This window comes from Pinus tabuliformis, chromosome 8 (genome assembly GCF_031772625.1).
Source record: "Pinus tabuliformis cultivar Carrire ecotype Pingquan chromosome 8, CPIR1, whole genome shotgun sequence".
NCBI classification, from domain to species: domain Eukaryota; kingdom Viridiplantae; phylum Streptophyta; class Pinopsida; order Pinales; family Pinaceae; genus Pinus; species Pinus tabuliformis.
Window position 1 is genome coordinate 1,069,293,663 of NC_142294.1, and position 11,355 is coordinate 1,069,305,017.

Consider the following 11,355-nt stretch of genomic DNA (forward strand, 5'->3'; position numbering starts at 1 on the left):
CACCAAAGTGTCTTGTGACCCGACTGTAGTGCGTCTCCCAAATCATCTTGGCACACTCGCTTGAAGGAACACAAAGGTGTCCTAGGTAGCATAATAATGTGTCCTGGAGGTGGAAATTAGGAACTTGCTTTCCATCTACTAGCATCTGGTATGTGGAGGCGAACTCTGGATCATTTTTGTATAGTTGTGGCCACAAGAGTAGAGAACAATAGTCAGTGTTGCAACTGGGGTTCGGTTGAGGTAGTCTATAACATTATTGGTGCTGCACTTTTTTTTATTTAATGTTCAAGTGTAATTGTTACAGATATGTAAAACACTTCGATGGTGATCATTCTACAACTTCCCTTGTGTCGGTATAAATTGAAGAGGTCGGTGATCGGTGTGGATGACCATCTCCTTCCCTAGAATGTAATTCTTTCATTGCAGGCAAGCTTGCACGATGGAATACATCTCTTTATCGTAGGTGGAATACTTTTGAATTGTATCGGAAAGTGTCTCACTATGATAGGCCACTAGATGCTCGTGTTGGGTGAGGACTGCACCAATAGCATAGTCTGAGGCATCTGTCTCAATTTCAAATGGTTGTTGTAGGTCTGACAGTGTGAGTACCGGTGCAGAGCAAAGTCGGTGCTGCAACTCAAGGAACACCTTCTTTTGGGACTCGGACCAGGAAAACTTTCCTTTCGCCTCGCCTTAGTAATCTAACTCAAAGGCCAAGTGATATGGGAGAATCCCAACACGAATCTCCGATAAAAATTTGTAAGGCCAAAAAAGCTACGAAGCTCCATCAAAAGGGTTGGGGCTGGCCAATCCCGAATGACTTAGATCTTAGTCAAATCCACATGCATGCCACACTCGTCTATGATGTAACCCAAATATTGGACCTGAATCATGCCAAAGGTGAATTTCTCTAAGTTGGCACACAGTTTGTGTTGCCAAAGGGTTCGAAGGACCTATTGAATGTGTTGCAAGTGTTCTTCCCTACTCTTGTTGAAGATGAGGATGTCATCCAGATAAAAAACCACGAATGAGTTGGTGAAGGGCCACAAGATGTCATCCAGATAAAAAACCACGAATGAGTTGGTGAAGGGTAGCAAGATGTCATCCATTAGCCTCATAAAAGTAGTTGGGGCATTTGTCAACCCGAAGGGCATAACCAACCATTCAGAAATGCCTTCCTTGGATTTGAAGGCGGTCTTCCATACATCTATGGGTTCTATTAGAACCTAGTGATAACCAGACTCTAGATCGATCTTACTGAAATACTTGGCCCCCTTGAGTTGGTCTAGAAGGTCATCCACCTGTGGGATTGGATACATGTTCCTGACAATGATTTTATTTAGTGTCTGATAATCAATGCAGAGCCTCCAGGTCCAATCCTTCTTTTGTACAAGTACAACTGGGCTTGCACAAGGCAAGGAACTTGGTCAGATGTGTCCTTTTTGTAGCAACTCCTAGATTTCCCACTTGATCTCTTCATTTTCCAGAATGGAGCGACAATATATCATCTCATTGGGTAGAGATGCTCCGAGAGTCAGATCGATCGAATGCTTGACTTGACAATGCAAGGGTACCCTAATGGGTGAGGAGAAGATGTCCTTGTCTTTTTCCACGACCGTATCCACCTGCTTTTGCTATGTGGAGGAACCCTTCCCGGGGGCCATGGATATGGTTACGATCTTCCCATTACTTTAAGAGCGAATCAGAAAGAAAACAAATTTCCCAGTCTGGGAGATGATCTTACTGCATTTCTTAGTAGAGATCAAAGAGATGGCGGTAGGTGGGGCTATCTTCGGTATCCTGTATAACTTACTACCCAAAGAAATAATAATAGAGCGGGTTTTAGTCTCATATACAACACGTCGCTTCCACAAGTATGGTTGTCCTAATAATACATCACAAACTTCAAAAGGAGCAACATCACACAATACCTCATCTGTGAAGGGCTTGATGTTGTAGGGAAGGCGACATTGATGGCTAACACGGAGATCTCATCCTTGGTGAAGCCACCTAATCGTGTACAGTTGTGGATGTGCTGTAGTCAGTAGGACCAGCTGCTTCACGACCTCTGTTGAAATGTGGTTCTTTTGGCTCTTGCTATCGACAATGAATTGCAACGAAGAACCCTTCACCCACATTGTGTGTGGAATAGGCATTCCCCCTCCTACGGATGTTCAGGCTCAATCTTTTGGATATTGGTGGTGGCCACAGTGGCACTAGGGTCCATGCCAATGATCTACTTCCCTTTGTCATTCCTCTTGTCGGGTTCTGACTCAAAGTCAGAACATGTGTCTGACTCGGAAGTCTTCAACTCGGCCACCAGTGGCTGCTTGGCTCGACACTCACTTGTGTTGTGAGTGGAGCTCTTATGGAACTCACACCACTTTCATGTGTCCTTATTTGTCTTAGTGGTGTTTTTCTTTGCTTGCAGATTCAACAGGTTATCCTGGGTCGCCCCGCCTTGGCTTCGCCCTTTGCTCTACGGTTTGGGGGCACCTTTCCCTTGCTTCGGATTCGCAAATCCAAAGTCACGCTTTTTCTATTTAAACTTATGTTCAATCTTGATAGCGTATCGGTACGTTGTGCCAAGCGAGGAGATCTCCATGAACTCCATCTCATCCTTCATGTACTTATGTAGGCAGCCACGATACTTGTACCAAATGTTTCTCAGAATCCTTAATACGCAACTTCCAACGAAGGGTATGAAAAACATTGGTAAACATCGGCATTTCTTGGTCCCTTCCCTTCCGCAACATGGTCCACTTTATGTATTTATCCTCATAGCTCCCGATAGGGTAGTACTGCTCCTTGATGACATCTTGGAATGAATTCCAAGTGGGTGAGACTGAAAATAGTGAGGTTGTACTTTTGTCCTTCTTCTCACAGTAGGTTTCCCACTAGTCCTTTATGTGGGGGGTGACTTTGAGAAGTGCAAAAGCAATCTTTTCCCGACTAGAAAAATCATGAACAGAAAAATATCCTTCTAGTAGATTTAACCATTTATCTACGACGTCCCAATCTATCTAACCCTCAAATATCGGGATTTCAAATCTAACTTGTACCTTAAAGGGTGTGGCGCTTCCAAAGTAGTTGCTGGAAGGAATGTGTCGCCCTTGGGTAGCCGCTGAAGGATCTGGGAAAAGTTGTCCATCATCGCGTTCCTCTATCACTCGAGGGCTTCTTCGAGCAATATTTTGAAAGGATCTCCTGCCCCCTCATCTTTCTTCTCTTCTGCCATGGGAGGCCATCGAGATTTGCGAGGCTGGTCTTGCAAAGGTTCGACCAATTCGAGCCCTAACTCCTTATATCTTGACCTCGTTGGGGACATGCAAAGAAAAACAGAGAAAGAGCAAACCACTATGATAAAACTGACCGACATTAAATAGGAACACAACAAATTATAGATATAACCATAAATATAGAGATGCAGCAGAAATAATACTTCATTTCATTAATATCAAATATTGAAATATGCTTACAAAAAGAATGGAAATAAGACTAGCTCGGGCGATGGTAGCTTATCTATGAGAAGAGATGTAGCGGCTACATGCCTATGAACTATGTTACAATGAGGCTCGAAGGCCTATTTATTATTTAGAAACAATGGAAAACCCTAAACATCCAAAAACCTAACCCTAGTTGATGAAGCACCAAAACTATGGGCCCCGTTTGGGAAAATTGGTACATCAACTTCTTGGGGTCGTAACTTTGGCATACGATCTTCATTTTTGACATGCACAATACATAGGTACAAGGATGAACTCAAAATTATATGATCTATGAAGAGTCACAGCACACAATGTGCTATAGATTAGATACTTGAATAGGGTATCTAACCTGGTGGAACTAAGGTGTCTTCCAAGCTTTAGTCCCTATAGGTACCATCAATATTTTGCTCTAACACCAACCTAGGGATATAAGTGTGTATCCAAGGTCAGAGCTCCAAGACCAATGCCACCCTCCCTCTTCGGGATCTACACATCATCACATGCCAACTAGATGTCCCCCCAAGCATCTTGTTAGGGCTAAGAAGCTTCGTCTGTCCCTATCCACTAAATCTATAATATCAACTAATCCAAGCATGCTTCTGAAATATTTGAACTTTTTATTTGGAAGAGACTTCATCAACACATCAACTACCCGCTCATCTGTTGGAATATATTGTAGCTTCATGACCCCATCCTGCACCAAACTTCTAATGTAGTGGTACATGTTGTTAATGTTCTTTGTCCTGGCAGGGAATATGGGATCTTCAGACACCTTGATGTTGCTTTGATTATCACAATTTATCGCAATAGGATCTAGTGGTCCTCCAAACAAATCTGATAGGAGTTTTCTTAACCAAACTGCTTCCTTTCCTAGTTCACACACAACAACATATTTGGCTTTAGCACTACTCAAGGGTAATAAATCTTGCTTTCTATTCATCCATGAAATAATTATGGATCCCAAATTGAAACGACCACCAGTAGTGATTCTTCCATCTGCTTCACTGCCACCCTAATAAGAATTGGTAAAACCTGTTAATCGAATCTCCTTCCCATCATATTTAAGTAGTGATGAATGATTCCACGTTGGTATCTCAAAATGTCCTTTGTAGCTATTTGATCCGAATTGGATCCATGAAGAATAATAAAAACACCATGACTATATCAAATCAGGACAAAACTTCAAATTATGAGCACAGAACGATCAAGAAGACCTCTAAACAGTGGCAGTTGGCAGCTAGCGAGGAACAACGAGGACCTCGGTAAAAGCGCGCTGACCGAGGCCCATGGAGACCGCGCAGGAGGCGAAACTAGCACTTGGGAAGCCCAGATTGGGAAAAGGAGGCAGTTTCTGATGCGCGATTAGCGCTAATCGCGCATCGCTGGGCAAAAACACTCGAGAAGGAGAGGCCCCGAGCGCTCGGTCGCATGGACACAGGGAAAACTGTGAGGAAAAGCTCTAAAGGCTAAAGGCGGGACCCACGCTCCAAAACCGGCGGTATCTATCAGGGGCACCCTTGGGTGGTAAGCGAAATTGGAGAAAAACGAGCGATTCCACTCAGCACCCGACGCGTGGCAGGCGGAGGAGAGAGAAAATCGCTGCTCATCGCGCGCTAATGGTCGAGCAAGTCAACCGCGCAAAATGAGCGAATGGCATCGGATCTAGGGGCTCCAGATCTAATGACTGAGATCACGCCTGATGGGGGAACGAGATTTAACAGGGGATTGAGCCACGATGTATAAGGATTTGAGGTCCGATTTGACCGTTGAGGTGGCGGACGAGTCATTTCCCGACGTAACCAAAGAACTGAACCGACGAGGAAAAGCTGGCGCAGTTCGTAGGAGGACAAGTGGCCACTTCTTGTGAGCCGTTGATGAAGACGCAGAGACAGGGAACTCCAAGCGAGCAGCAGTAGGTGACCCGATGGAGGAAGGAAGAGGAAGCGAGCAGTCATGAGACAGAGTGGCTTTAAGCCATGAACCCACAGAGAACTAGGGGACAACGAAGATAAAGAGAGAAAGAACTGGACAAAGAAGAAGACGAAGACAGAGAACGAAGAGACATGAAGCAAAGAGCAGAAAGACAGAGAGCCGAGCTGACCTGCAGAATAAGGCAGCATCGAGCCATCCCTGAGAGGATCTGTCAGGGAATTGAGCACCACATTGGGCTCCTCCCATTAAAGACCAGAGAGGTCAAGAGCTAGTAAGGAAAAGAGTCTGTGCACTCTAGTGGCTTGGGGAATCCAAGAACCACCCTGCCAAGAAATTTTGTTTTAGGAGACTTAGGTTGAGCTCCTCATTGTAATTCTCTGCTTTAAAGACACAATAAAAGAAGGCCACCATTGAAAGCTGGACCAGAGACATAGCCCTGGAGGATAGGGTGAACTCCTTATTAATTGTTGTGTTCTTGTATTTGCTTAATGTGTTTCTCTGTTGTTTTCCATATTTCCAGTGTCTGTGTATTTTGCAATCTGATCGATCCGTTGCCTAAAATGACATAGACACACACTAGCACTTGAGTCTGTAATACCTTCATTCATTAATTAATCAACAGAGGTCACTCAAGGGTGATTTTCAGATCAAGTGGTATCAAAGCTCTAGGCTGTAAAGGTTAGACAAGCTTGTGTTGGTTTAGCTGTTGAATGCTAACTAGATCAAAGCTCAATTTAGGAGAAGGAGATTTGGTTGAAACTAATCCTCAAATTGGGAGAGTCTATCCTCAGAAGACAATGTCAGAAGAAGGTTCTGTAGGGCGAGACCCTCAATTCATAGATAGTTTCCTAGCCATAAAGTCCATGGTAGAAGAAATGTATAGGGACTTTAGAAAACATAAGGAGGAAGATTCCAGGCTTCAAGCAAGATAAAGGAGAAGATGAGTCTCACTTCCATGACCACTCAAAAGGAAAAGGGAAAGAGGAAAGCTTTCTCACACCTCCTAACAGTCATGGACATAAAAAGAAAGCATCCTTGATCAAGCTAGATGTTAAATTTGATTTACCTATATATGATGGAGAGTTAAATGCAGAAAAGTTGGACAATTGGATTAGACAAATTGATGTTTATTGCAAAGTGCAGAGTATTGATTCAGACAAGAGCAAGATTCAGCTGGCAAACCTACGCCTAGGAGGCACTGCCTTGGTTTTGTGGGAAGGCAGAACCCAAGATGATATGAAAAGACATGGTAAGACTATCTCTTCCTAGAGTGAATTTGTTTCTGTAATAAAAAAACAGTTCTATCCATTGGCCTACATGCAACAAGCCATGATGAGTTGGCAAACTCTTTGGGAGTTGAAAGGGAAAAGTATGCAAGGGTACACTCAAGAATTCAGAAAGAGAGCATTGATTCTAGGAATCTCATTAAACCCACCAAAAACTCTTTTGAAGTACATTGGTGGTCTACACAACTACATGAGGCATACCATCCTCATGTTTAATCCCACTAGTATAGATGACGTGTATGTACAAGCTACTCATCTAGAAGCTAGAGGAAAGAATGGAAATCCAGAAGTTGGGGGACCATCCCAACCCACTGCAAGCAAGAATAAGGAGAAAAGAAAGCAGAAATGGAAAGCAAGGAAGGCTAATACTGCACAAAAGAGCAAGGCTTCATGCACTCACTGTAAAAAGGATGGGCATGATGATGAGCACTGTTGGATTCTGCATGCAGAGCTGAGACCTAAGAAGTTCGAGGGCAAGAAGAAGAAGACTGCTGCAGCTATTCAGAAATATTTGGGGTCAGACTCAGGAGATGAAACACCATTGTAACTACAGGTATAAAAGGTAAGAATTTTGAAGCATCTACTATTAATTCTGCACAATCTATTATTGATGAAGAAAATGAGAGAAAAAGACATGAGCTTTTCCATATTTGAGTTGTTTCCAAACATCAAAAGATTGATACTTTGTTTGATAGTGGCTCACAAGTAAATTTAATTTATGAAGCAATTGTAAAGAAAATGAGATTAGCAACTATATCTCACAAAAAACCATACCCATTAGGATGGTTGAATGATAAAGCACAACTACAAGTGACTAGACAGTGCAAACTCAAGTTTTCTTTTGGGTTAGCATTTGTAGATGAGGTTGAGGTAGACATAATTCCTTTGGATATATGTGGAATTGTTTTAGGAAGTCCTTACTTGTATGATAGAAAAGCTATTTTCTATAGAGTTGAGAACAAGTATCTACTTGTCAAAGATGGAATCGAATACTTTGTAAGAGCTCATAAGCTCAAGAATAATTATACTCTCATAAACTTAGGGTAGATGAAAAGAATGATAAATTCATGTAAACAATTCTTACTGATGGTTGTAAAGGAAAAGAAACCTGATAAAACCAATGTATTTGAGTGCTGTAATGCTGAACAACAAGCTGATTTAGGAAAGGTTGTTTCAGAGTATGATATCTTGTTTCAAGAACCTAAAGGTCTACCAACCAAAAAGGAAACAGTACATGATATTATTTTGCAGCAAGATGCTTCATTGCCTAACATTGGAATGTACAGGTTGTTTGCTTTAGAGAATGTTGAAATCAGGAAGTAGGTGCAGGAGTTGCTCGAGAAAGGGTTCATCAGACCTAGCACATCACCATGTGGGTCACCAATTGTTTTGGTGAGAAAGAAAGATGGCTTGTGGAGAATGTGAATTGATTACCGAGCATTGAATAAGATAACAATAAAAAATTGTTATCCCCTTCCTCGCATAGATGATCTTTTGGATCAATTGAAAGAAGATGTTTATTTCACCAAGCTAGACTTGCACAGTGGATACCATCAGGTCAGGGTTGCAGAACAAGATGCATGGAAGACTGCTTTCAAGACAAAGCAGGGATTGTATGAGTTTTCTTTTGGCTTAGCTAATGCTCCTGCTACTTTCATGAGATTAATGAATAATGTACTCAGAGCTTTTCTTGATGATTTTGTTATTGTGTATCTGGATGACATTCTGATTTTTAGTAAAACGTGGGAAGAACACTTAAAGCATGTTAAGCAGACATTAGATGTCTTGAAAAGAGAAAAACTACATGTTAAACTCTCAAAATGTGAATTTGGCAAAACATCTCTAAATTATTTGGGTCATATAGTAGAGGGTGGTGAATTGAAAATAGATCCCTATAAAGTGGTAGTCATTGTAAACTGGCCTAAACCCAATTCTGCTACAGAAGTGAGAAGCTTCGTAGGGGCAACACAATATTGGAGAAAGTTCATTTCTAAATTTTCCTTAATTGCAGCTCCCTTACATGCTTTGACAGGATTGAACAAGGTGTTTCAGTGGGGAGGCAAACAGCAGAAAGCCTTCGACACCTTGAAAGAATATATTAGTATAACACCTATACTAGCACTGCCTGATCTTCAAAGACCATCTGAGATCCAAACAGATGCCAGTGACTATGCCATGGGAGCAGTGTTGACACAACACGGTAAACCCATATGTTATCATTCTGGGACTTTTAATCTTGCAGTAGTTAACTATCCTACATATGATAAAGAATTGTATGCATTAGTTCAGAGTGTGAAAAAGTGGAAACATTACTTAATTCGCAAAGAGACAGTAATCCATACTGATCATCAACCACTTCAATATCTACACTCCCAAACTAAGTTGCGGCAATCAAGACACTACAGATGGATGGGTTTTCTACAACAGTTTCATTTAGTCATCAGATATAAAAAGGGCATACATAATAAAGTTGCAGACATGTTATCTAGACCAATTATAAATGCATCTACTATACTTAAGCATAATTCTGTGTTACATGAAAGTTACGTTGAACAATATGCTCAAGATATAGACTTTAAAGATGTATATGCAACTTTGAGTCAAGGAAAACGAGTAGAAGAATTGGATTATCATGTAAAGGACCGACTCTTATACCATTGTGGGAAACTCTGCATTCCACAAACTGAGAGAGTAAAGATAATTAGAGAAGCACACATTTATTTGATATCAGGTCACTTTGGGGTAAGTAAAATGGTTGCACAGCTGCAAAAATTTTGTTATTGGCAAAAAATGAATGAGACAGTTTCTAGATATGTGAGAGGGTGTACTATGTGTGCTAAGATCAATCTCAACAATAGAAAACTAGGCTTGTACACTCCATTACTAGTTCCTTCTCACCATTGGGAAAGTGTTTCCATGGATTTTGTTGGAGGACTAACTAAATCTAGGAAAGGTCATGATTATCTATATGTTGTTGTGGATAAGTTCAGCAAAATGTGTGTTTTGATACCTTGTAATAAACAGATTACAACTAAACAAACTGCAAAATTGTTCTTTGAACATGTATGGGTCCATTTTGGATTACCCACTTCCATTGTATCTGATCGAGACACCCGATTTGTGTGGAAGTTTTGGTACAGTCTGTGGGAACTGATGGACACCAAACTGAAGAAGTGCACAACTTTTCATCCACAAACAGAGGGCCAAACGGAAGTAGTTAACAAGACGATGATCTATTTACACAGAGGATATTGCAACAAACATCTTAAGCTTTGGGATGAGCATTTGTGTTATGTGCAACATGCTTACAACGGAGCAAAACATTCTTCTACCCAGAGATCTCCTTTTGAGACCTGTTTTGGTTTCACACCAAGGTCTCCTTTGGATTTTGTCTTTGGTAAAGATACCACAGTTGGTGGACATAGTGATGTGAACAAGGCAACTAGGTTCATTGAACAAATCCAGGAGATGCACCAGGAAATACAGGAACAACTAGAAAACTGCCAAGCCAAATAAAAGGCTAGGCATGACAAGCATCGGATGGAGCATAGTTTTCAAGTTGGTGACCAATTTTGGCTGTATATCAGCAAAGACAGAATGCAAGGTGAAGGAAAGAAGCTAAAGCCTATCAGGTATGGACCTTTTAGGATACTTGAGAAGATTGGTGAGAATGCTTTTCGCCTTGATCTACCAGCTTACATGCACATCTACTCAGTCGTAAATGTAGATTTCTTGAGATTGTTTGAACCCTCTCTAATTGAGGATCCTGAAGAGCAGAGTCAATTGCATTCTATTGATGACCTGCTACCTGAATATCTTAATGAATTGTAGGAAGACACAGTTTTAGACAAGAAGGTGAGGATGATGCGCAGGGGAGATGTTGAGTAGCTCAGAATTTGTCTCAAGGGTTCAAAGCCGAGCAGTGCAAAGTGGATAGAGATTGGACAAGTGAGACAATTGTACTCTCACTTAGTCGATGCTTGAAAACCAACTTTTGGTGGTCCAAAAGCTTTTTCAGTGGCAAGGCCGTGATCCGAATTGGATCCAAGAAGAATAATCAAAACACCATGACTGTATCAGATCAAGACAAAACTTAGAATTATGAGCACAGAGCGATCAGGAAGGCCTCTGAACAGTGGCAGTTGGCAGCCAGCGAGGAACAATTAGGACCTCGGTCAAAGCACGTTGACCGAGGCCCATGGAGACCGCGCAGGAGGTGAAACTAGCACCTGGGAAGCCCGGATCAGGAAAAGGAGGTAGTTTCTGATGCATGATTAGTGCTTAGGCAAAACCCATCTAGAAGGAGAGGCCTCGAGCGCTCGGTCGCATGGAAGCTAGGAAAACCGTGAGGAAAGGCACTAAAGGCTAAAGGTAGGACCCGTGCTCCAGAACCGACGGTATCTATTAGGGGCACCCTTGGGCGGTAAGCGGAATTGGAGAAAAACAAGCGATTCCACTCAGCGCCCGACGCATGGCAGGCGAAGGAGAGAGAAAACCACCACTCATCACGCACTAATGGTTGAGCAAGTCAACCGCGCAAAATGAGCGAATGGCGTCGGATCTGGGGGCTCCAGATCTAACGGCTAAGATCGCGCCTGATGGGGGAACCATATTTGACAGGGGATTGAGCTGCAATGTATAAGGATTTG